Source organism: Hibiscus syriacus, unplaced genomic scaffold, assembly GCF_006381635.1.
Source record: "Hibiscus syriacus cultivar Baekdansim isolate YM2019G1 unplaced genomic scaffold, ASM638163v2 tig00111947_pilon, whole genome shotgun sequence".
NCBI lineage: Eukaryota > Viridiplantae > Streptophyta > Magnoliopsida > Malvales > Malvaceae > Hibiscus > Hibiscus syriacus.
Window position 1 is genome coordinate 195,545 of NW_024063219.1, and position 26,781 is coordinate 222,325.

The following is a 26,781-nucleotide window of genomic DNA, read 5'->3' on the forward strand; positions in this document are numbered from 1 at the left end:
ACGTGGTATGGCAGAATTACACAAGAGAAACTTGTTGCATGGTGTCAAAAGCTGTAAGCTCAATTTTTGCAAGTATTGTGTTCTTGGTAAACAGACTAAAGTCCGTTTCAAGACTGCGAAGCACACAACTCAAGGGATTCTTGATTATGTGCATTCTGATGTATGGGGGCCTTCCACGACATCGTCTTTGGGTGGATCTAGGTACTATGTTACTTTTATTGATGATTTTTCACGGAAAGTTTGGGTGTATTTTTTGAAACAGAAATCTGAAGTTTTTGAGAAGTTCAAGCTGTGGAAAGCTGAGGTAGAAAACCAAACAGGACGAAAAATCAAGTGTTTGCGGTCTGACAATGGTACGGAGTACACATATTCACAGTTCCTACAATTCTGTAAGGAGCATGGGATTCAGAGGCATTTTACAGTGCGCAAGACACCACAACAGAATGGTGTTGCGGAACGAATGAACAGGTCGTTGAATGAAAGAGCCAGATGTTTGCGGTTGAATGCGGGGCTTCCCAAACACTTCTGGGCTGAGGCTGTTAACATGGCGTGTTACCTTATCAACAGATCGCCAAGGGCATCGCTGGCTGGGAAAGTTGCAGAAGAGGTATGGACTGGTCATGATGTTAGTTTTGATAACTTACGGATTTTTGGTTGTCCTGCTTATGTGCATGTACCTGCTGATGAGAGATCCAAACTTGATGCAAAATCGAAGGAGTGCATTTTTCTGGGTTACAAGAAAGGTGTCAAAGGATTCAAGTTCTGGGATCCAGTTGCAAAGAAAGTTATGATTAGTAGAGATGTCGTTTTTGATGAACAGTCTATGTTGCAGCAGAAGCAAGACACGACAGTGGTAGATTTCGAGCAGTTTCCAGTTGAGAAACCAGAAACTTCTCAACCGACTTCTGGTGGTTCCACTACGGACGATTTGCAGGATTATAGTCTCGCCAGAGACAGGGTGAGACGGACGAATATAAAGCCTCCGAACAGATTGGGTTTTGAAGACTTGGTATCTTTTGCACTTACTGTTAGCAGTGATGATCCAGTTACTTTTCATGATGCCGTTACTAGTCAGGAAAACGACAAGTGGATGGCAGCCATGGTTGAGGAGATGGAGTCTTTGAATCACAATCGCACATGGGAGTTAGTTCCCCTTCCTGAGGGTAAGAAGCCGATTGGTTGCAAATGGGTGTATAAGAAGAAACCAGCAGTAACAGAAAAAGAGGGGGAGAAGTTCAAGGCTCGTTTGGTAGCGAAGGGTTTTTCACAGCAGAAAGGAGTTGATTATGATGAAATCTTTTCTCCTGTGGTCAGGCACACTTCAATCCGAGCAGTACTTGCATTGGTGGCTAGTTGGGATTTGCATTTAGAGCAGATGGATGTTAAAACTGCTTTTTTGCATGGTGATTTAGAGGAGCAGATCTACATGCGGCAACCTGAAGGTTTCACTCAACCTGGAAACGAGCATTTAGTTTGCAGATTGAAGAAATCTTTGTACGGGTTAAAACAGTCTCCGAGACAGTGGTATAAATAGTTTGACTCCTATATGATCAAGATTGGCTACAACCGATGTGAGTATGATTGTTGTGTCTATGTTAAGAGCCTTGATGATGGTTCTTTTATTTTCTATTACTGTATGTTGATGATATGTTGATTGCTACGAAGAACATGGATGATGTTATCGGTTTGAAAACTTTATTGAGTCAGGAATTTGATATGAAAGATTTAGGTGCTGCAAAGAAAATTCTTGGAATGGAAATTTGCAGGGACAGAGACTCAAGGAAACTGCGGCTATCTCAACGGGGTTATGTTGAGAAAATGCTAGAAAGGTTTGCGATGAGCAGCGCGAAACCAGTTAGCACTCCATTGGCGAATCACTTTAAGCTCTCATCAGAACAGTGCCCTAAGACAGATAAGGAAGCTGAAAATATGGCAAAGGTTCCGTATTCTAATGCTGTTGGCTGCTTGATGTATGCGATGGTATGTACTCGTCCTGATTTAGCTCATGCTGTTAGTCAAGTTTGTAAGTACATGTCTAAACCTGGTAAGCAACATTGGGATGCAGTCAAGTGGATCTTTCGGTACTTAAAGGGTACTGTGGGACATGGAATTGTTTTTGGGAGTCAGCGGGATAATCCTTTGGTTGTAGGATATGTGGATTCAGATTATGCAGGTGACTTGGATAATAGAAGATCTACGACAGGGTATGTGATTACTCTTGGTGGAGGGCCTATTTGCTGGAAGTCTACTGTTTAATCTGTTGTGGCACTATCTACAACTGAAGCTGAATACATGGCAACGGCTGAAGCTGCAAAAGAAGCTTTATGGCTTACTGGTTTAGTGAAGGAGTTGGGTGTTCAACAAGGTGGAGTTCAGTTGCTTTGTGATAATCAAAGTGCTATTCACTTGGCTAAGAATCAGGTGTATCGTGCTAGAACTAAACATATTGATGTAAGGTTCCACAAGATCAGAGAGTTGGTTGCATCTGGAGAGGTTTTGTTTCAGAAGGTACATACTTATGAGAATGCCGCTGATATGTTCACCAAGCCAGTTACGACAGACAAGTTCAAGCATTGCTTGGACTTGTTGAATGTTTCGAGTTGTTAAAGAAGCAAGGTAACCCAACCCACATTGAAGTTTCCAAGGGGCAGGATATTCGCCAAGGTGGAGATTTGTTATGTATGGCTCATAAAAAGTCTCGTTGTGGGGTTACGAATTATGTGGGTTGGGGGTGTGGGGGCGTAGCCCCCGCGGTACGGTACAGGGTTGATTTTGTAATTATGTACCAGGGTTTTCTATTATAAATAGAGATGTAACCTAGACCTAAAATATCATTGAATAAAACTTCTAGCGCCGCCTAGGCACCGAGGACGTAAGCACATTGCCGAACCTCGTAAAATTCTCGTGTTCTTTCGTTTTCTTTACCCGTTTTCGTCAACACCATGCAACCGTATAATCTCTCTAATATACAAATCAGGATACCTATCCATGGAGAAATCAGCTCGTACTGGAATAAAATGGGCTGACTTAGTCAATCTATCCACGATTACCCAGATTGAATCCTTTTTGTTCTGAGTTAAAGGCAAACCCGTCACAAAATCCATCGTTATGTTTTCCCATTTCTATTGAGGAATTGAAATCGGTTGTAACAATCCTGATGGAACTTGATGTTCAGCTTTGACTTGTTGACAAGTCAAACACTTTGATACAAATTCCGCAATGTCTTTCTTCATTCCCGGCCACCAATATCGACTCTTGAGATCCATATACATTTTGTTCCCTCCCGGATGCATTGTCAATGGACTACAATGAGCATCCGTTAACAAATCATTCTTTAATTCATCATCATCTGGAATTACTAATCTTTCTTGATAATACAAGTTCTCATCAGACTTAATCTCATAATCCGTACCCTCTCCATTCTTTATCTGTTGTATCCTCTTTAAACACTTTTCATCTTTAACTTGCAATTCTTTAATTCGATTTAGCCATACAGGCTTGACCATCAGTTCTGCACAAATTGCACTATCTTCTCTTAACGATAATCTAGCATCAAGAGTTCGCAAAGTTGCAAACGTCTTTCGACTCAAGGCATCAGCTACCACATTTGCCTTTCCAGGATGAAAATCAATCACCACATCATAATCCTTGAGAAATTCCACCCATCTTCTTTGTCTTAAATTCAACTCTTTCTGAGTCATCAAGTATTTTAAGCTCTTATGATCCGTATACAAGTAGCACTTTTCACCATACAAGTAGTGACGCCAGATCTTTAAAGCAAACACTACTGCCGCCATCTCTAGGTCGTGTGTTGGATAATTTTTCTCGTACGGTTTTAGTTGTCTCGAAGCATAGGCTACCACTTTGCCTTCTTGCATTAATACGCACCCCAAACCACTATGAGACGCATCACTATACACTATAAAGTTCTTTCCAGACTCGGGTTGAACTAACACTGGAGCTTCTGTAAGAATATTCTTTAACTTTTCAAAACTCTCTTGACATTCTTGAGTCCAAACAAATTTTACTTCCTTTTTCAACAGTTTAGTCAGGGGTAATGCTATAATCGAAAAGTTTTTAACAAACCTTCGATTATAACCAGCTAACCCCATAAAACTTCTAACTTCTGATATATTCTTTGGAACTTCCCACTCTAGAATAGCTTTAGTCTTTTGGGGATCCACTCAAACTCCTTCTACAGAAATTACATGTCCAAGGAATGCCACTTCATTCAACTAGAATTTACATTTAGAGAATTTAGCATAAAACTTCTTGTCTCGTAAAATCTGTAAAACAATCTGTGAGTGTGAACTATGTTCTTCTTATGACTTTGAATATATTAAAATATCATCAATAAACAGCACAGCAAACTGATCCAAATACGGTTGGAAAATTCTATTCATTAAATCCATAAAAGCAGCTGGTGCATTCATAACTCCAAACGGCATCACGATAAATTCATAGTGACCATATCTTGTTCTAAACGCCATTTTCGAAATGTCTTTTTCTTGAATCTTTAATTGATGATAACCCGAACGTAGATCAATTTTTGAGAACACTGAAGCTTCCTTTAATTGATCAAATAAATCATCGATTCGGGGAAGTGGATACTTGTTCTTGATGGTCACTTTATTGAGTTGTCTGTAATCGATACAAAGACACATTGATCCATCTTTCTTCTTAACGAACAGAGCTGGAGCTCCCCAAGGTGATACACTTGGTCTAATAAACCCTTTGTCCAATAACTCCTTTAATTGAATCTTTAATTCTTGTAATTCCTTTGGAGCCATTCTGTATGGTGCCATTGTAATGGGCGTTGTTCCTGGTATTATCTCAATCTGGAATTCTACCTCTCTATCAGGAGGTAAACCTGGCAACTCTGCAGGAAATACATCGAGAAACTCTCTGACTATAGGAATCTCTTCAATCTCTTTCTCCTTGGTTCTAACATCCATTACATTAGCAATAAACACTTGACATCCCTGTAGCAGTAACTTCTTTGCAGTAATCACTGAAATCACACTTGCTAATGGATTCCATCTTTCACTAAATACAATAACTTTTATTCCTTCGAAACTTCTCAATGTCACTCTTTTCAATCTATAATCGACATCAGCGTAATAACAATATAACCAATCCATCCCCAATATCACTTCAAATTCATCAAAAGGTCATTCCATCAGATTAACAGGAAATTCAATTCCCTGAATTCGTATGGGACACCCTCTGCTGACCATATTTACCAGAGCACTATGCCCTAGTGGATTCGTCACTATTACTTCATTACTAGCAGTTTCTAAAGGAATGTTCAATTCTCTTACTAACGTACTAGTAATATATGAATATGTAGACCCCGGATCAATCAATACAATAACACCTTTGTCAAACAATAGAAAGGTATCTGTTATAATATCTGGGTCATCACAATCCTCATTGGTCTTGAGGTTGTACACTCGAGCAGTGGAGTGTATCTCCTGTTGAGCAGAGGAATCTGACTGACTTCTTCCTCTGCCTCTACCTCTTCCCCTATGGGCTACAGAAACAGACCTCTCTGACTGTACAGATTCACTGGTTGACATTGAACAATCTCGAACGAAATGTCCGGCGTCTCCACATCTAAAGCAGACTCCAGAATCATCCGACATACCCCTAAATGATTCTTTCCACAATACGAGCATTGTCTGGCTTGACTCTGATTAGTTCTCCCAGCTCCAGATTCCACTGACTGAGTTTTTCTACCTCTCATTTAATTTGATCCTCTAGCGGAGGATGCCACTGATTCTGATCTAACCTGGGGTCGAAAACCAGCATCTCTGCCCTTTTTTGATGGTGCGAAACTCGAAGAAACACTCGTTCTTTTGACTGTCTGAGCTCTTGAATTTTCAAACCTCTCGTTCTGAGCTCTTTCTAGAGCCTTGGCACGGTTAACTACTTCTTGAAATGATGATAAATTCAAGACAATCAACATTTCCTTTAACCGAGGACGTAAACCCTCTACGAACTACTCACAAGCATCCTTTTCAGTAGGAACTAGCTCGGTAGCAAAGCGGCTCAACTTATTGAATTCACACTCGTACTCATATACAGTGTGATTTCATTGCTTCAAATTTATGAACTCTTGCTTCATTTGACGAACAAATTGATCTCTAATGTACTTATGCTTGAATTCTTTTAAAAATAATGACCAAGTTACTTGGGCATTAGATATCCTCAATGTAACATTGGTCCACCAGATCCTTGTTTGTCCTCTCAACAAGGAAATTACTCCATCCAGCTTCTCAGCATCGGAACAATGAAGTCCCGTAAGCATGACTTTCATGTCATTAAGCCAAAGGTCCGCAATAACAGGACCTTCATTGGCTTCCCCTTTAAACTCTGGAGTTCTTAATCCCTTCAACTCTTTCGCAACATTCATTTTTGGAGTTGAAGTAACAGGAGGTTGAAAACGCGTCAATACCGCGTCTAACGTTCTAAAGAATATATCTTGATCATTGATAGGCATTCCAAAGGATGTATGTTCTTCACTCTGCCTGACCAGGGCAGGTGAATTACTGCTTTCAGCGGGTCTATCGCCTCCCGCTTCATTTTTAGATCTACTTTGTCCGGACATCTATAAAATTACAACCATATAGTTCTATTAGCAAAACAACATACTTACTATTCCATCAGATCAGAAGTTTCCACTATTTTGTTGGCATGTATACCTTATAAGACACTCTAGACTTCGGTTTATGCCGAGAATCGACTAAATCGTAGCTCTGATACCATTAAATGTAACACCCTTAACTCATATCCGACCCGAATACAAGTCTGAGGTGTCACATTAACTTTTCAAAACCTTGACTCTTATAGAAAATCCCGGGAATTTTTAAAACTTTCATTAAAATAAAATACTTTAATTTACATAAGACCATAAAATACAAAATCGATCAGAGTATTCGTAATTAACACTTATTACATGCCAACATTCTATACATAACCAAGTACATACTTTGTCAATTACTTCTGATCTAATCTCTTAGTAGTATTGTTGTCCGTGCTACTTCTATTTCCACTTTTCCTGATTCTTGGTACCTACGTGTAAATCACTTACACGCTAAGTCATAGACTTAGTGAGGCAATAAATGAATATGCAACAATAAACTTATGAATGTTCATACTTACCATTGGATCATGACATTTCAATATGCATGTATCTATCGCACGATAACATATAATGCACATACGAAACTTACCTTCTTGTATCACTTTCACTGTAAATCTGCATTTCAATTGTATAGCCCATGTATATTATTGAGAATAGAGGTATGTGAGTACATTGAGGTTGTGCACTAACGCTGTCACCACAGCTCGTATAAATTCCCTCATGGGGCACCGAACCTTAGTTCAGTATTCGTCCCGTAGGACTATTATCTATGTCCCGTAGGACCTCTACATCCCGAAGGACTACATCCCAAAGGACTATTATACCCTCGACTCTTGGCATGCCAATTACACCTATAGTTCTCATATCGTATACTATGGGCATTATTGTTATATTTCATATGTTCATGTACTCATATCATTTCTCTTGTGATCATGTATCTCATATCACTTCATATCATGTTCTCATATCACATGAACATATATATGTCTTATGCATGTATCACAATAATTATCATGTATGCATGTTGACCACTACTATATTATAAAAATCAACTTAGGGATTAGACGTATCACAAGTCTTATTCCATTATAATATACATATAGTATGCACTCACCTTAGCTTTGCTTTGATTCGATTCTAATCCTTTGATCGTTCCGGAATAAGCTTACTTTTAGTATCTACATAATCACACATGGATTTATATTAGTATTATAACTAATATACTCTAATGGTTCACTCTTTAGACTAAGAGAAAAGTCAATTTCATCTTTTAATGAAGGTATGCATCGATGCACTACTGATGCATCTGTGCATAAAAGGTATTCGATGTATTATTATTGTTCGGATGCATCGATGCACTCCTTATGCATCGATGCACCAATTGCATTCGATGTTTCATTATTAATGGGATGCATCGATGCACTAATTATGCATCGATGAATGAATTGCATTCGATGTTTTTATTTTAAAAGAGTGCATCGATGCACTACTGATGCATCGATACACCTTCAAATAATTTCTGGGTTTTAACCTTGATGCATCGATGCACTATGAATGTGCATCGATGCACTCTGCCCAGAATCCTCTTTTTGAACCCGAAAATTCATTCATTTTGGATTAAATCCTTCATGTTTAATACTCTTTTTCATTCTTAACTCTAGTACACATCCTTAAACCAATTTATACTCATTTATTTCATCTTAAACCTTCAAATCCTATCCTTCATATGTAATTCAAGAATTACATTAATAAATCAACATGTTTGAATTCCGCTTTTAACACTTCGTATATCTTAACTAGATTGATGACAAGGCAAATATAACTTTCAATTCTAGTTATGAACTCTATTCCAAGATTTCATTTAAGAACTTCAAATCTTAAATCTCTCCTAACTCAATCATCCTTTGATGTTAAGATAACTTAAGCTTTCCTCAAGCTTAGTTATTATCCAATAATCAAAACCCAATATTAAATTTAACAAGAAACTCAATAATCAGAAATCTTACCTTTGCTTTGGTTCACACGCACAAGGAAGAAAGAAGAAGAAGAAGAGAACTCTGGAAGCCTTTGTTGTTCTCTCCTTTTCAACCCACTTGTACTCATATATATTCTTATCCCTTCTTTAATTAATTTTCCTTGCAAATGACTCTTTGGCCCTTCCATTTCTTCTTCCTTTCAATTAAATTCTACACAATCATTTACATATAAATCTTTATACTATTCATTCATTCTATTTTAATCACCAAAATCTGAAATTTTTCAATTTAGTCACTAACCCGGTATTGAGGATGTTACATAATCACCCTAGATTAATAATATATATATATATAAGCATTATTTGGTTTACCAAAATATTATGTGTAACATCTACGTAATTTTCATTATGCCTACTTGCTACTGCATTTATTCTTCAGAATCTTCTTTGTCATCTATCCGCAACATTTCCTTTTACTATTTCGGAATATCTACTCACCTAAATAAGAAACCCCGACTATTAATATTTTAGTAAGAACCATAAAAGTATTTTTAAATTTTATTATAAGTAATACTATCTTCATCAAACGTATTAATTAATATAATATATAAAAATATTAAGTATGGCAATAATATAATATAATTTATATTTATATTTATATTTCAAAAATCTTCCTTTACAATTTTTTTTGAATAGTCCTTTACAATTTTCTTTTATTGATACACATGAAATTGCAATATATGAAAAAGGAAGAAATATCACAATTTTTTAGAACGGAAAGTCCGGAACAGTATAAATTTCTTTTGGGTAAAATACAACAAAGTTACACAATTATTAATAAAATTATAACTGAGTCACTAGACTTTTAAAAAGTTACATTCAAGCCACTATGATGGTAGCAAACATATATATATATATATATATATATATGATTACAAACAACCTCAAAAAATTAATTAACATCTAGATACGTTTTTATTGACTAATCCCCTGTTTAATGTAACTTTTAAACACTAAACTAAACACCTCCAATGTCCATCTCGACAACAGTTCACAGAATATGCGACTAAAGTAATCCTTCAAAACTGTCGGTCAACAGTTCAAGGGTTATTTCAGTGATTTATTTAAGTTTCCTTTTAATAATTTTGAAAGAAATGGTTTTGTCATACATGAACCATGCACATGTAAAATGGAATTTTGACATATAACAACAATCATAGGAAAACGAAAATAATTCAAAAACAATACCTTTAAGAATGGGAAGGGCACCTAACTGTGGTACAACTTTGTCAGGTTAGGATCAATTTGTAAGGCATGGCTAAACCACATGGCATATTCAACAAACCTTTAAAATAATTTCAATTTTCTAGTATTTTTTGCAATTGTATTTATACTAATTGCCACGCATTATTGTTGTACCTACCATAAGAAGTTTGTAACATTTTTTTATGCCCTGAGAATGAATGCCCAATTGGCATTCAAGTATTGAGCTATATGCCCCTTTTCAGTGGACCAAAAGAAAGGAGAATAAAAATTCATTGCCTCCAAAACAATAAGAAAATAAAATTGATAAAAACAAAACGATGTTTCATTAAAATTATAAAAATATTTTGGGCCATAAAAAATTAATTGAAAAAAAAAGAGAGAGACAAAAGCACCTTAAATGATATAAAAACTCTAGAATGGATGCCAAATGTTTAAACTTCTTAAACAAAAGTCAAATGTTGAAATCACGTAGTTCAATAAAAAAAATAATTACAATGTTCGATAATTCAATTTTTTGAATCTCAAAAGTTATAAAATTTAAATTTTACAAATACAATTACGATTAATAAATAATAAGTTATAAAATAATTAGATGAATAAAAATTCACTTTTTTATTATAAAAATAAATTATTTTCATATTTTATTAAAAATTAATATTCTGATTTCTTTTTAAAATTACTACTAAAAATATTGGGAAAATATCAAAATAAAATTTTAATTATAGATGAGGAACTAAATAAGATATTTCATGTCAATTTAACACGTTACATCAACTCTTTAACAATATTTCACCGTCACTATTTATTTTTTAATAAAATATGAAGTTTAATGTATATTTATAATTTCTAAAAATTTAATGATAAATGAAATTATTTTAATAAATTTAATAACTATTTATAAATTTTATCATATTCTTATATTAAGATACGTATTAATATATATCATTGATAATATATATCATTGATAATACACAGAATTTGGTGTATACCGATTGAAAATATTTACGAAATCTATAAAAATAAAAGAGAGAGGATAGTATAGTCTTTGCAAAGTGGTTGTGCCCATTTACAAATTAAAATGCGCAGCAAAAAGAGTGAAACAAAAATAAGAAAAAATAAAGTGAAAAAGCAGAGGTTATTGGGACTTTGGATGTCCCCCGGCAAATAGCGAAAGAAAGTCGGTGGCTGCCGAATTTAGGATATAAGATGCACATTTACATCATATGCATATTTCTTTATTTTCATTATATGAATAAAAAAATAAATTGTGTTAAAAAACGAATATAATAAAACTATTAAAAGTTGATATAAACTTATTTGAAACCACAATTAACATATTATTTTTTAGGATAAATAAACTATTTAGTCATTCATAAGGTAAATTAAAATTTTGGTAATTGAATTTTATTTTCTCTCCTATTTCATCATTAAATCTTTTCAATTTTCTCATTGAACTTAATACAGTGGGTCTTTTTAGTCACTCAGTCATTTCTTCACTACCGGCGTTATAAATGGGCTTTTATATAGATGCAAAATGACGTCGTCTTGGAGACAATTTTATATTTTACAAAAATTACAAAAAATATATTTTATGTTTTTATTTTAAATAAAAATCCTAAAAATTACCAGAACTTGACACGTTTCACATAACGGAATTTCTTAACGGCGGTTAACGCCTGAACACCTAAAAGTGTAATATTGGAAACGTTAGGCATCAACTTTTAACTAAAAATTCTATAGGCACCAAAAATCAATTTGAGGTATAATCTAGTCACTTAAAAGTGTATTAAGCCCTAAAATAAAATGACACATCATCATCACCGTAAAAAAATAACGAGAGTCAACCAAAATAGATCTAAAAATATAATATTTGATATGATTTTGAAACAAAATAATAGTTGAAAGACTAAAACAAACTTTAAATAATAAGTGAGTGATCAAATAAATAATTTATTTTAAATTTTTTTTAATATAAAAAAACTATTTTGACAAAAATTAAGACATTGAACCGTTGAATATAAAAATATTTAAATTAAATTTAAAATTAATATAAAATGAAACATTTAAACATATAATTATGGATTCTAGACTTTTGTATTGTTTACAGATTCTATGTTTAGTTTATAGATTTCAGTAACCTATTTTGGTATCAACACTTATGGGAATATCGATTCTCAGGATGATAATGATACCCTGGTTAAAAAGTTAAGGGTATCAATATTGCCCAGTTTTCTTAGGCACTATTAGCCATTTTCAGCATCGATACCAAGGGTGAGTTTCGATACTCAAGTGTCAGCATTGATACTAAAGGACTTAGTATCAGTACCAACGTATTGATTTGGGTAAAAAAACTCAATTGATCAAGGAGTTTGAAAAAGGGGGCCTAATAACACCAGAACATCACTAAATAAAACTATAAACGATAATATAAATGAATATAAATACACCTAGAAACAATATAAGTTAAGATTACATAAAATTAGTCATTATATGATGCTAAAAAAACAGTCAGGACACCCACGTTAATTTAGCAGTATGACGATCGTCTTGTTTGGTATAAATATCTGGATATATCTTAGTTAGTGTCAAGGTATTTTAGTTACTGGCTGGCACAGATGCCCTAAGACTCTCAAGAGTGAGTCAATCGGGTGTATGTTTTCGATATAGTCCTGGATATCACCTCAGATACCCAAGGGTATCTGAGGTAGGCTAAAGGGGTGTGTTCTGAGATGTAGAACCCTCCGACCACATCACGATGCCTACCTCAACTTTGCATGTTAGTGTTATTGTATGTTTATATCTATGGCTACTAGCATACCCATGTACTGAATGTACGTAATATAATACAATTATTAGTGTGGCATTAAGCTCGTAAGCTCACCTTTCGGAATGTGTTTCCATTCGTAGGTTCTTAAAAGACCTTTCGTGGAGCATTATCGTCACCGGTGATTCCAGACCTGTCAAGGCTTCAAAGTACGTCTTGAGTCATATTCTAGAAGGCGTGTACTATTCGTAGACCCTTTATATTCAGTCATAATTCTATTTGGAACTACTTTATGTGTAACTTTCGGGATGCATTTTTGGGAGCTCCCCATATTTGTAAACTTGAATATTACATTTTTTTTTTGACGTTGATTGATGGTTTTCATACGATGCTTTACAAATGTTTTAACGAAAACTTTTGGATTAGCCACTTCGGTGGTCTCTGTATTATTGTAGTCCATCAATCTTCGGATCATATCATATTAGGATATTACAAAATCAGTTTGGTTGAAATTAGATCCAAGTTCAAAATAGGTGCCTCCATGGCGTATGTCAAGTTGATTCCAAACTCAAATGCGCGTAAAACTAAAAAATTATAAATCGATGTGGTATAAATTAAGGATTTTATAAATCGAGAATTAGGGTTTTAAAGAATTGAGGATTTGGATATTGGGGATTTTAGAGATTTAGGGGATTGGGGTGACAGTAAGGGTGACGATTGATCATTGGGTGGGCGACGACGAGTGGGTGATCGTTCGGCGATGATGATGGTGGCTGGAATGAGAAATTTTAGTTTTTCAAGGTTTTTTTATAATTTCAAAATAAAATTTGGATTTTTAAAAAATATATATAAAAATATTTTATGTTTTTTGTTGTAAATAAAAATTCTCAAAATTACCAGAATGTGACACGTTTCACTTAACGGAGTTTTCTTAATGGCAGTTAACGTTTGGGTATCTAAAAGTGTAACGTTATAAACATAAGTAACCTATTTTTAACGAAAAAATTCTTTAAGCACCAAAATTTAGTTTGAGGTATAATCTATGCACTTAAGCCCTAAAATAAAATGACACATCATTATCACCATAAATAATTAACTATATGTAACTAAAATAGAACCAAAAATATAATATTTGATATGATTTTGAGAAAAATAATAGTTGAAAGACTAAAACAAACTCTAAATAATAAGTGGGTGATCAAATAAATAATTTACTTTTGTTGTTATTAATATAAAAATTATTGTGACACAAATTAAGACATCGAACCCTTGAATATAAAAATATTTAAACATATAACACGTAGTGTTTTATTTAAAATTAATATAAAATGAAATATTTAAACATATAACCATGGATTCTAGACTTTTTTATTGTTTTCATTTTTTAAATTACACGTTAAATCATTTATCCCATTCTATTTCTCAAAATTCTTCTCCTGCATTTTACGCAATTGCATAACAAACTTCCGATTGTTATCCTAGTAATAATAATAATTTATGAAATGCAATTATGGAAAAAAGTTTGGTAATTAATAAAATCAATTTTATTATTAAATTGTACGATTCAATTTACTTCCATGATTAAAAGTATCATTGTTGTTCCCAAAGGTCACGAGTTCAAGCACTAACGGTTGTAGTAGAGTGATTGAGCGTTCATCGACAAATAAATGAGAATATTTAAAACATATAATAATTTGTAATCACTTTATGTTAAAAAAGAATTATTATTAAATTATGTAAAAAGGGTCATTATAACTTATTGTTCATAAATATATTTCAGATTAATCAATTTAATTTTAATTGATATCTTTTGAAGATTATAGATCTAAATTTATTTAAGTATAATTATAACTGGTATGAAAATTTTAAAATTTAAATTATTTAAATATTATATAAAAATATATTTTAAACTAGCTAGTCGGTTGATAACTCTTCCTTTTGTCTATATTAATATTGTAATGCAAGACTCTTACGTTGCACACTACAATTAAGATCTTTATGTATTGATTTCTTTTAAATAATCCAAACGAAATCGTTCATTTTTATGTTTTAAAAACATAAGAGTTCATAAAATGAAAATTTTCACTAACAAAAATTAAATCTCTCACCTTAGGGCATAGGCTTCAACTTGAAGTAGTAAAGTTGACAGTAGGCAGTGGCCACAGGGATTTAATGGCAACAAAAGTGGATGTAAACATGTTTTGTTCAATATAACATCATCTTTTCAACTTTGGTCTAATTTGTATTTAACTTTTTGATAATTTTTATTTGTTATTGTATATTATATTGTTATTCTATTTCTCGTGAGAATTAAACAGTAATATAAATGTAACATTATGCTTTTTTTCTACGAAATCTGATTTTTTTTCTTATTGATACGTGACTTGTTCCTTTTTTTCGTTTTTTTGTTAATTGACGGTTGTATTAATTTTAATATTTATAATTGATTCTCGATATTCTTTATTGTCCTTTGATTTTTTATATTGTATCTTAATTTTTTTATTTTCAATAAATTTATTTGAACGACACGTCTTTATCTGTCTTTATGAGATGTTTTCTTACGTCTTTTGGTATTTTTTTTCAATCATTTGGTCTTTTTTTTCATTTATCTTTTTTTAAAGGGTTGATTTTAATCGCAATGATTGATCAAGATGATACCAATATGATATCTTGTTGATCTTTTCTACTTTGGAGCTTTGGATTAGATTTAGATATATGGTTTGTATCCATCGATAATTTTTCACGTCGCACGAGTCTACATTTTTAATTTGTCACTGGTCTTTCAATAGCTTGATCTCTTTTTTGATTCATTTATTTATTCAATCAGATCTGTTTGTATCTATTTTTGTTTGAGTTTTTTAATTATATTTTTAATCTTTCCTTATATGATACTTATGATCTTAAATTGTTAGGTTTTGTTTTAATGATATAGAAAATTATCTTAATTATGTATTTAGTCTATGATTATAATTATAAATCTTGATAGTAATTTAGAATATTTTTTTTTATTTTTGATAACTATACAAGAGTAAAGTAAAGTTATATAAAGTTAGAAAAGTTTAAAGAAATATGCGTGACGGCATTTTCTCGATCCCGACGAAAGATGAAAATATAAGTAAAATTAATATAAAAATGAGACAAAAAAGGACATGATTTCCATGGACATCATCGTCCATTTACGTTTGAAATAACCCCCTCGAAAGCTAAAGTTTTATTTGTTCTGTCTTCTCAGATCTGTTTCACAGGACATGATTCCAGCACTGAAAAGCATATAATGTGTATTTACAATCATCATCTGTTGTTCGATTGCCTCTCTTTCTGTTTTCTTTCCATCTATAATACACTATCTGTATTTATATGTAATTAATAGCGTGTTTGACCCACTTTCATTTCCCCACTTAAATAATATTGTTTCAGTTGATAAATTTGCAAAATATAATTACTATGCGGAAAACTAATAAAAATGAGAGCGATGATAAAAATTATAAAATAATACAAAATAAGCATAATAATTTAGATATGTTTAGTTATTAATTTTGAGATTATTATTTAGATGTAATGTGTTATTTTCATTTTTAGTTGTGACCGTAATTATAATTGTATCTATTGCTTAAAACTAATTACTTACAAATTTTACATACTATTTTTTGATAAAATGGTTATATATTTTATCCACCGATTAATTAATTAAATGCAATGGATGATTAGTAATAAAACAATGTTTCTATCACAAACACCAGACTCTTAACCTTGTGGTCGTAGGATCGAGTCTTACGATGGATAATTTATAATTTGGAGGTCTACCACGGAAGCTGCTCTCAACCTGGTGTTGGGGGTAGCCTATTATCCTACCTCTCCCTTACCCCATTACATATGAGAATAAGGATCAGCTAATTTTTTCTACCACAACTTAATCTATTATTTAAAATGAAATATTAGTATGAGATTTAGTTATGGAATCTTCCAAACTTGAAATCCCGTAACTCCTCAGCCTAAAGCATTTACGGGAAAAAGAGATTGTAAAAATCTAAAATATTATATATAATAAAATAATGGGGGTATGGATGATCTCAGCTACTTGGAGAGAGGAAGAGAGGAAGGGAGGAGGGCATCCAGATCTTGCAGCAAAAAGAAGGTTCCCCCTTACTAAAACAACTCCAACTCTTCTTTCTCTTAATAAAGAATCCCATTTTTTTTTATCTTTTCTTTGTCGTGTTTTGCCAAGGGTCGAAAACAGAAGCAAACTCATCTCTTCCCCCCATTGATGAATTTTGAGAAAGAAGAAGAAAGATATTCGACCCTGAAAAATCCACCATGGCAGCACCTTATTATTTCATCTTCTTTTTCATATTACTCTCATTTTCTTCATCGACGTCATCTATAATTCAGGGTTTTATCATTCATAGAAGAATTCTACACCAACCATTGTTTCCAGCCGGTACAGCCCCACCTCCAGGTACTGACAATTCTATACCTCCACCGTCTCCTCCGTCGCCCGACGCCCCTGTTTTCCCAGACCCGAGCCAGCCATTTTTCCCTGAAGTTCCACCAGGCCAACAATCCCCGGATCAGAATCAACAGATTACACCACCGGCTGCACCTATCAATGGCTCAATCCCAATTCCTGCCGCAACACAACCCGCCAAACCAGCGAAAAAGGTTGCAATCGCAATCTCAGTCGGAATTGTCACTCTAGGAATGTTATCCGGACTTGCTTTCTTTTTGTACCGTCACAGGGCTAAACACCCTGGAGAAAGTCAGAAGCTCGTCAGAGGCAATTCAGAGAGGTTCCAGGAAGATTCCAGAGTACCACCTTCGAGTTTTCTTTACATTGGAACTGTGGAGCCGAGCGGGAGATCGGTGAGTGAAGCTAATGATGGAGCCAATGGTTCACCTTATCATAAACTGAATCCGAGTAAGAGATCGGATCGGTATAGGCCGAGTCCGGACTTGCAGCCATTGCCTCCATTGGCTAAGCCTCCTTCGCTCGAGAATGCTTCGCCGACGGCAATGTCGTCCTCATCGTCGTCTTCGTATGAAGAGAGTCAGGCGACTGTTTTTTATACCCCACAGGGGTCCGTTATTGGCAACGAAGACAGCTATTATACTCCAGTTGCGCGTTCGGTTAGTGGAAATTTGGTGACTCAGGCGAGGAATGAAACGAATGGGAATGCTAATTCTGGTCCTCATTCCAAAAGAACATCTCCGAAAACAAGGGTTTTAGCTTCTTCACCGGAAATGAAGCATGTTATTATACCTTCTATAAAGCAGCAGCCTCCTCCTCCTCCTCCAGCGCCACCGTCTCTGCCTCTTCAACGATCAGAAGGGCTAGCAGATGAGTTACATGAGACCCAAGAAGTTACTTGTGCAAAAAGGGCAAAATTCTCCGCCCCACCTCCTCCTCCAAACAGGGCACTGCTTCGATCAATTACCAGCCATTCATCCCACAAAGAACAAAAGCTCCAGATCCTCCTCCTCCACCTCCACCTCCACTCCCTCCTCCTCCGCCACCTCCACCGCCCCCTCCGGCCCCAGCAGCAGCAGTAGGACCTTCAATACCAAAGACAGTAAGGCATTTGGAAACCAATGTGTCTTCAAAACCTTCTCAAGTGTTGAAAAAGCAAGAATCATCGACCCCAAATCCCAAAATAAGTGTATGGAAAGGGACTAGAAAATCCGTGGAAGAGGCTAATCATAAAAGTGCCAGTTCTTCAGAGAAGACGGACGGGGATGACATGGATAGTGCAAAGCCCAAGTTAAAGCCTCTGCACTGGGACAAAGTACGAGCGACCTCGGAGAGAGCTACAGTGTGGGACCAGTTAAAATCAAGCTCGTTTCAGTGAGTGATAAAAAAAACTCGTATATACCGACTGAAGATATTAACCTTTCAGAACACCTTCTAAATTGATTGCCTATGTTTGCAGATTGAATGAGGATATGATGGAGACCCTTTTTGGCTGCAATTCCACAAATTCAGTACCCAAAGAACCTATTAGAAGATTGGTTCTGCCTCCTGTTGAATTGGAAAACAGAGTGTTGAATCCAAAGAAGTCACAGAACATTGCCATACTGTTGAGAGCACTGAGTGTAACTCGAGACGAGGTGTCGGAAGCTCTTTTGGATGGTAAATCATTAGTATCATCAATCTTTTTCCATTTTCTTCCAGTAATGAGATTCTTGAATCTTAGATATAAGAATACAATTTGTTGGTTTTCACTTATCACAAAGAAACATTATCAATTGGCAGTTTTTTGCTTGATCTAATATTGGAGTAAATTTTAGTAAATCAAGTTTTAGCTTTCAACTTTCCAAGTCTTTTAAAATGATTTAGCTTATCAAACCTCTGCCAATATAAATACATTACGACATACGCAGCTGAGATTTGCCACTAAAGTAGCAACTAGCACTCATTTTGAATTAAGCTGCTTAGGTAGAAATGCATAGATAAATATATCACATTCTTGCTTTAACAGGTAACCCGGAAAGCTTAGGCGCTGAGCTTTTGGAAACTTTGGTAAAGATGGCTCCAACAAAGGAGGAAGAAATAAAACTCGTGGAGTACAATGGGGACATCTCGAAACTAGGTTCTGCAGAAAGATTTCTCAAGACCGTACTCGATATCCCCTTTGCCTTCAAAAGAATTGAAGCCATGCTCTATAGAGCAAATTTTGATGCAGAAGTAAAGTACTTGAGGAAGTCTTTTCAAACCCTTGAGGTATTAAAATTCACAAGGCTCAATGCTCGATGCTAGTTAAATATCCCAAGATTCTAACATAAAAAAGGTTCCTAAACTTTCTGGTCAATGCTCCTTATGAATTCATTTATCTCTATGTGGTTTCAGGAAGCAAGTGAGGAATTGAAGAATAGCAGGCTATTCCTCAAACTCCTAGAGGCTGTTCTGAGGACAGGAAACCGGATGAATGATGGCACTAATCGCGGTGATGCTAAAGCTTTTAAACTTGATACCCTTTTGAAACTTGTTGATATAAAGGGAACAGATGGGAAAACGACGCTACTTCACTTTGTTGTTCAGGAGATCATTAGATCCGAAGGTGCTGGTACTAACTATGCAAATGGGAATCCTGAAAACAAAATGCCGTCAAGCATTAAGGAGGATGATTTCAGGAAGCAAGGATTACAGGTTGTGGCTGGACTGAGCAGAGACCTAGGCAATGTCAAGAAGGCAGCAGGAATGGACTCAGATGTCCTAAGCAGTTACGTGTCGAAGCTCGAAATGGGGCTTGAGAAGGTCAGGTTGGTTTTACAATATGGGAAGCCAGATATGCAGGGGAACTTCTTCAACTCGATGAGGATGTTTCTAAAAGAGGCTGAAGAGGAGATATCCAAGATCAAGACCGATGAAAGAAAAGTTTTACTGCAAGTGAAAGAAGTTACTGATTATTTTCATGGGAATGCAGCAAAGGAAGAAGCCCATCCTTTCAGAATCTTCATGATCGTGAGAGATTTCCTGTCGATATTGGATCATGTCTGCAAGGAAGTTGGGCAAATGCAGGATAGAACAATGGTGGGTTCTGCTCGATCCTTTCGGATATCCGCAACTGCCTCACTACCAGTTCTTAGCAGGTATAATGTGAGACAAGGTGAAAGTTCAGATGACGAAAGCTTGTCGCCATGAAGCTGTGTGAATACAGGTCCTAAGAAATATCAAATTCGCTCATCCTCCCACAGCTATACCCTTTTTCTAGCTGAACCGACAGCAGAGATGTCTCATTTACCATTACAAAACATGCAACAGGTATATAATAAAGAAGAAATGAAAAGCATAGAATGCCAACTCCATCTTCAGTTCACACGGAGGCATAGCTGTTGTTGGGCAGTGAGTTATGCCCTCTTCATATTGTAATAATAAGGATAGGTTGCAAGGAAAGTGAAGGGTATCATCATCTCCATCGGACAATAAAATGAATGACGGAATGAAGAACAAGCTAGGCCAAGGTAACAAACAAGCCAAATATATTTTTCTTTGTCTACTTCAACATACGTGTGATGGTCAAGACTCAAATTTCTTTACTTAGATCAGATTCCTGTAAATTTTGCAGTAAAAAAGAAGAATGTTTTTTTTACATATGCAATGAAAGATTTTTTATATGTTACCATAATAAGGTTTGCCCGTTATGTTCCACAAGACAACGGTCCAACTTGTCCGAATTTATTTCATCCACTACAACTCAATTTAATTCGATTTTATTATTGAGATTTTTTTAATGAGGTGATTCATATTTTTTTATTTAAGCTAAATTGATTATAAATTAATATCTGTTCCAAATACTCTTAACCATTTGATAATGAATATTTAATCACCTTGCTGCAGCCGCTAGTGCTCGAACCCGTGACCTCTAGAAACAACAATGATTCCTTTAACCCACTAAGATAAGTTGGTTCGTGCTTATTTATATTTTTGATTTCTTAAATGAAGGTATATTTATAATCTACTGAGGTAAGTTGGTTTGTGCTAATTTATATTTTTGATTTCTTAAATAAAGATACATTTATAGTTATATAATTAAAAGAATATTTTGATCTAAATAGATGCATTATAGTCCATGTCATTGTCTTCTCCCCTTAAACCGTGGGTTCTCAGACAAAAGAAAGTAGATATCTGTTTGGATGTGCCCATCAAGGCTTCAGCTATTGACTAAATAGGTCCAATAAGATCCGTTACTCATCAAAACTGCGCTCCCGTGATCAATATGTCCCAAAATATTAGGGTGAACTACGTTTTTGGTTACTCAATTTTACTTTAGTTTTACTCTTCCAATTTAAAGAACTTTTAAATTTACCACAACTTTTAAGTTTTATTCCTTTGGTCACCTATATGTTAAGTGTCCAATCTCATTTAATTTTTAAGTAAATTACGAGAAAGACCCCTAAAACGTTTTCTTTTTCAAGTCAAGATTTTTGGACTCCCATTAATTCATCGATAATCTTTTCCAAATTCAAACGTAAAAGAGATCGAGAAGGAAGAGAAAAATAATATATACCGATTCCATGATGATTAGACAATAGAGATTGTAGATTGGACCAAGACAAAGTAGAAGCTTTTGATCGGGCATGCTATGGACCCACATTTAACTTGTTAAAGATGTGTGATCCAAATTCTTTTTTATCGGACCCGAGATGATTTAAAAAGAAACTCACATTAAATCGGTACGAAGAAGTTCAGTCTATGTAGAAACTCTACTTTCCCCTTTACGCACTGATGAAATCATAGGAAACACAATCTGAGTATATTTATTTCTATGTAAGTTTCATTTGCAAACAATAAATTTATCACTATAAATAGATAAGACAGATTAGAATTTAAAAGTGTAAGTAGATTAAACTTTAAATCGTATTTAGAAGTAAATCTTCGTAATTTATCTTTTAATATAGTGAATTTTTCCACCTTTATTTGTGATTTTTTTCGAATGAACTTTTTTTTTTTAATTTAAATCCTAATATATTTATACTGTTGTTTTATTCTATTATCATACTTATATTATTATATAAGCATCTAATGTCGAGAGAAGATAAAATAGAGACCGAAAAGGGTACCGTGTAGATGCCATGATTTTTCCAACAAATACTTAGAACCTGTAAGCTAAGCATAGATAATATAAGATGGAAGGTATAAGAAAGCAGTCAAAAGTCAATTACTGACCATGTTGGACTTCCCATGGATATTGATTCCAAGGTTTCAAACCCCTCGGTGCTCTTAGACCCAAGCAAATAATTTAACTAGAAATCCAAGTATATAAAATTGTTTCATTTACAAAAGAAGAAAAAGGTGTGATCTATATTGTATAATAGGGAGAGGGCAGGGTAAGGGGAAATCGCTTTAGCATGTAGAGGGGTCTTCCTCTCTATATAAAAAACCAGAATGGTCCAGTCTTTCTGCACGTGAAGACGCTCCTCACCGCACTCACTGAGTTGGATCATTTTATTGCCCTACTGCCTCCTGGCTATGATCTTCACGCTTCTTATCATATCTCTTCTAATCAATCAAACCCTTTCCTCATTGCCCCTTTCCCTACTGCCTTCTCATCTTTATCAATATTTATCTTTTTATATAGCTTTGCATAATCGTATTGCTGCATTGATGTAGGTTTATGTTGAAACATGTTGTCTCGAATTTCATTTTATATTAAAAAAATAATGTTTTCGGATGATAAGAATTCTTATTTAGTTGCAGTGTTTGATAAAAATTATCTCACTTAATGATTATTAATGACTTTTTTTTATTATAATAGATTTGACAAATATTAGATACAAATTAAAAGGTTACAATAACAACATGACGATAGACACAACAGAGTATAAGTGTAACAATATTTTTTATATTATTATTATTATTATAAATTCCATTTTCCATGTATTACATCATGAATAAAAAATTGAAACTTATTCAGAAAAGTGCACACGCAGCTATAATAATTAAGAAAACATACTCATAGATAGGGGAGTATACAATTAAAATAAGACGTTATTAGTTTTGTTATTATTTTAAATAACAAAACCGATAAAAATGATCGAAAACATCATTATTTTGATTTGTTTTAATTACCTATATAAGTAAACGCGGTAGAAAAAATCCGGTCAAAAAAATGATGTTTTCGGTAAAGCGCTACCTAAAACATCATTTTTTGACCGGATTTTTTCTACTGATTTTACCTATATAGGTAATTAGAATCGGTCAAAATAATGATGTTTTCGGTCATTTTTTTTTATCAATTTTGTTATTTAAAATAATAACAAAACCGATAACACCTTATTTTAGTCGTATACTAAGGCGCTGCACGTGAGTGTTTCCCTATTATAGATACGATGATACCAACAAGATAATTAATGAACACAAATAAAGCTACAGAGACAATTATATTATTCGATGTACAGATTGTAGAAAATTGTAATTCTAAATCTTAAAATATTAAATCTTAGTCTTAAACTTTAAATGGGACACATGATAGTATTTTTTAGACATAGCATTAGAACAAATAAATTTGTATAAATTAAAATTTACACAGTTAATTTATCGGTTATTTTTTATTTTAAATAAAAACAATTCAAGTAAGATATGTGAAGAAAGAATCGTTTTAACTTTTTTTTTATTAAACTAAGGTGATTACCAAGTAGTATATGTTATAAATATTCTTAATCATTTGACAATAAACAATCAATCACACTATTACTGTCGTTGGTGTTCGAACCCGTGATCTCTAAAAATAATAATGATTCATTTAACCACTAAGGTAAGTTGATTCCTGCAAAGAATCGTTTTAACTTAAACTTTTGTGAAGTATGTGATAAAAATATAAATGACTAAAAAGATATACAATATATGAAAATGAAATTAAAGAGCAACATTAAAATATTAAAATAAATAGGTAAAATTTATTATATAAAAAATAAAAAATAGTTACATGACATCATTTTCATTTGTTTCCAATAGCCTTGGCTTATATAATAATAATAATAATTTTAGTAGCAGAATTCCCCAAAAGATGCATAAATTTAATTGAATAAAGTACAAAATTAGTTTCCTGCACTTGTACAGTAATGTAACTGCCAAATAACGCCTCATTTATCTCCTATATTGGAGTATTATATAACTCATCCGCTAATATTGGCGGCACCACCAAATCATCAGCTACCCTTTTCCCGGTTCCCCTCCTCAGGCTCAGCCCCAGGTCAAATCTCTTTTTCCCTTTACTGTAGAATCTTCCTTAAATCTATTCAAATGTGGATTCCACACAACATATATACCGGGTTGTTGTAGGAAACAAACCACCGAATCCATGTTTTGTTTTTCTTCTTTTGGTTGAGATTTTTGTGTCTCTTTTTTTCTGTTACGCAACAAAGATTTTGATCGAGACAAATGGGAGAGTTTGGGAGTTACTTTTCTTGCTCTAGCCTCTTGTGTCATGAAACCCAAGAAGCAGATTGTTGTTTCGAAACAGAACCAGAAGACGAAGATGAAAGTCTTTTCTTTAATGATAAGGATGACGAGTATATTGAGAGTTTGATTCAAAGAGAAATTTCTACTACTACATCTTCTAGTGATTATCGGATTACCGATCAAAATAACTGGCTGCGATGTGCTCGCTTAAATGCCATTGAATGGATCTTCAATGTCTGTAATCTGTATCTTCTTATTTCTTCTAATCTATTCTCTGTTGTTCCTTTTTGCCTTTTGATTTGATGAAAAGGGGTTTTTTCTATACAGACAAGAACACTCTTTGGGTTTCAAATCCATACGGCATATCTGTCTGTAGTATACTTCGATAGATTTCTCTCAAAGAAATCCATTGATGTAAGCTTATATTTTTTTATTGTTCAGGCAATGGTTAAACGAAAGGTTTCTTCTTTGTGTTTTGTAACAATGTAATTTTTTGTGTTCATTAGCATGGGAAATTGTGGGCTATACAATTGTTGTCGTTGGCATGTTTATCAATAGCAGCAAAAATGGAGGAGTGCAGAGTACCTGTTTTATCAGAATTTCCCACACAAGATTACAAGTTCCAAAGTAAAACGATTCAAAGAATGGAGCTATTGGTACTCACTACTTTCGAATGGAAAATGACTTGTGTAACGCCCTTCTCTTATTTATCTTTCTTCATCCATAAATTTTATGGTGAATGTATACCCAAAGGATTAGTCTCTAAAGCTCTGCAGCATATTTTGGTTCTAGTAAAAGGTAATCTAAAAATCTAGTTTTTTGAATGCCATTATGAAACTTTTCTTTGTTTGCTTATGATCATGAGTTGATCTTTTTGATACAGAGATCAATTCAGTCGAGCATCGGTCATCTGTTATTGCTGCAGCAGCTGTGTTGGCCTCTTCTTGTGACCAAATATTAACAAGAAAAACAATGGAGCTCAAGATGGATTTCATTTCATTATGGGGATCTCTAGAAACTGTGAGCTATTACTTTGTATTAATATAATTTCTCTCATATTTTGTGTAACTTGGAGCTCTATGGTTAATGTTGCATTGGATATTTTGATGCAGGAACATCTATTTTTCTGCTATAATATGATGCATGAAATAGAGATGGGAAAATCCAAGACACCAAAATCTGTAATTTCCTCAAATTATTCATCACTATATCGTGCTACTGAGAACTCCTCTGCTGTCAGGATTGGGACTAAGAGAGAACTTACTTTCAAAGAGTCTGATCAATGAAACTCTGTCAACCATCTTTTTTAATGATTGAATTATTTTGATTATTGGAATTGGATTTTAGTTATAGGTTTCATCAGTGTTTTTGTGGTATTTCATTATGATTTTGTTGTTGGATGATGTCCCACCCCAATTTAGAGGCTAATTTTAAAGTATTGAATTCAAGTTGTAATAAGAGAAAAATTTAGGACCAAACTATAAGTTTCTAAATTTTTTGGGCTAATTTCAAAAATTTAGGAAGTTCAGGGACTTAACCCTAAATTTCCCAATTTCTCTAGATAATTAATATCAACCTCCAATCAGGAGTAAAATCCCTAATTTATCTAAACCCCAAACCTTAGCCCGTCGACCCCTTTTCGCCTCGATTCAGCGTCGTCCGACCATCGCTGACCGTCGCCCCCCATTCGACTCCTCATCGACCGACGACCAAAACCCAAGTGATTGATCGTTAAGATTCCCCCCGATTTTCGTGGAGAGCCTCACGAAATCTTATCGAAAAAATACAAGACCCGTCGTTTTTGTGATTTTCGATCGATCCCGACGGCTGTTTGTCTCACCGCCACCGCCTTTATACTCCTTGGCGTTTTGCGACCAAAAATCCAACCGGTAGGTTGCTTCACTGTCGCAATTTTCACCAGTCGAAGTTGGGTAAGTTTTTGCGCACTTTTCTAGTTGTTTTCACAGTGTTTTGGCTGGTTTTTTATATGTTTTTGGTTGATATTGGTGAGTGCTTGAACAGGGAGTAATCGGTCGACCATCCCGAGCCTGTTGCCGTCGCCACATGCCTCCGCGTGCACGTGTACTTGTTCTGACTGCCCTGGAAACCTTCTAGAACCGGTCCAGCAGGTCTGGACCGGTCTGAACCGACCCATCTCGATCTGAATCGAGTCAACCCGACTTGAACCGAGTCAACCCAACTTGACATGTTGACTTTGACTAGACCCGTTGGCT

General features: G+C 34.4%; 1 long non-coding RNA gene and 1 pseudogene across 1 annotated transcript; both read left to right on the forward strand.

Moving 5' to 3' along the window:
- Positions 1 to 16,803: 16,803 nt before the first annotated feature.
- Positions 16,804 to 20,732, forward strand: LOC120173408 (annotated as a pseudogene).
- A 3,974-nt stretch (positions 20,733 to 24,706) lies between these two features.
- LOC120173399 lies at positions 24,707 to 25,282 on the forward strand. The gene is made up of 3 exons (XR_005521056.1): positions 24,707 to 24,781; positions 24,875 to 24,961; positions 25,054 to 25,282. It is a non-coding gene; the product is annotated as an uncharacterized LOC120173399 (long non-coding RNA).
- The last annotated feature ends 1,499 nt before the right edge of the window (positions 25,283 to 26,781 follow it).